This window comes from Solanum tuberosum, unplaced genomic scaffold (assembly GCF_000226075.1).
Source record: "Solanum tuberosum cultivar DM 1-3 516 R44 unplaced genomic scaffold, SolTub_3.0 scf00001, whole genome shotgun sequence".
NCBI lineage: Eukaryota > Viridiplantae > Streptophyta > Magnoliopsida > Solanales > Solanaceae > Solanum > Solanum tuberosum.
The window spans coordinates 195,835-196,841 of record NW_006238927.1 but is presented as its reverse complement, the minus strand read 5'-3'; positions in this window follow the sequence as shown (position 1 = coordinate 196,841).

The following is a 1,007-nucleotide window of genomic DNA, read 5'->3' as shown; positions in this document are numbered from 1 at the left end:
GCGTCGGCAGGAGAAGGAGGCTAGGAGGGCTTCGATTATAGCCGAAGAGTTGCGCCAGTAGAGAGTGCGTGAGAGGGGCATCGACCTCTGCTGCAGAGGTTCAGCCTGTTTTGAAGGATGTGGTGAGCACCACTGATGGTGCGGAGAGATTGTTAGAGAGCACTACTAAGGGTGCTATGATTGCTGATGTGGGCACTTCTGAGGGTGCCCCCACTGTTGGTGCAGCGGGTTCTGGGAAATCGGATCCCCCTGTTTGTTGATGATTCGCAGGTGCTTTGCGCCACAGGTTTGCTTCACCCATTCCATTTTCTTTTAATGTTTATGTATGCATTGGGGACAACTGCATCTATTTTTTTTTGTTGCGGGGTAAATGGATTGTGAGTGATAGGGTGAAATCTGAATAACCCAACTCATGAATCCTCTCTTGGGGTTTTCTTGCCAGTGTTCTTTTTCTCCAAGGGACTGTTTAATTTTTGTTGAACCGGCATGTCTTAGGATTGTATGTGTAGAAGCATGATACAGAATGAAGCATAATGGCTTATAAAAAAATGATACCCGTCAGATTTTGGGATATATGCTAGAAGTTATAGGCTACGATTAGTTGAATGTGCTGGTTCTGAGTATGACATAATCATGAACCAACTTGAAAGCATGACTTAAGCTGAAACTTGAACTGGGGAATCTGATAACCTGATGATGGAACTATGTGCCAAGAGTGTGTGAGAATCGTTGAGTGTTCAAACAGTTTTTGTGCAAAACTAGAACTTGCCTGGTTAGTCCTGCTAAGACAATTCAATCTAGAAGTTAGGAAGTGATCATAGGCCATTGTTCTGAAAAGTCCACAAATCGCCTAAAAGAAGGATACAACCAAATGAAATAAATGCTCCCTTTGATCCAAAACTTTGAGCCTAAAATTAAACCATTTCTTCTTAAACCCTGAACTCACTTTCCCATAATCTACTATGTTGGACCCGGTCCCTCCTTGGACATGTGCACTTCGACCTAGG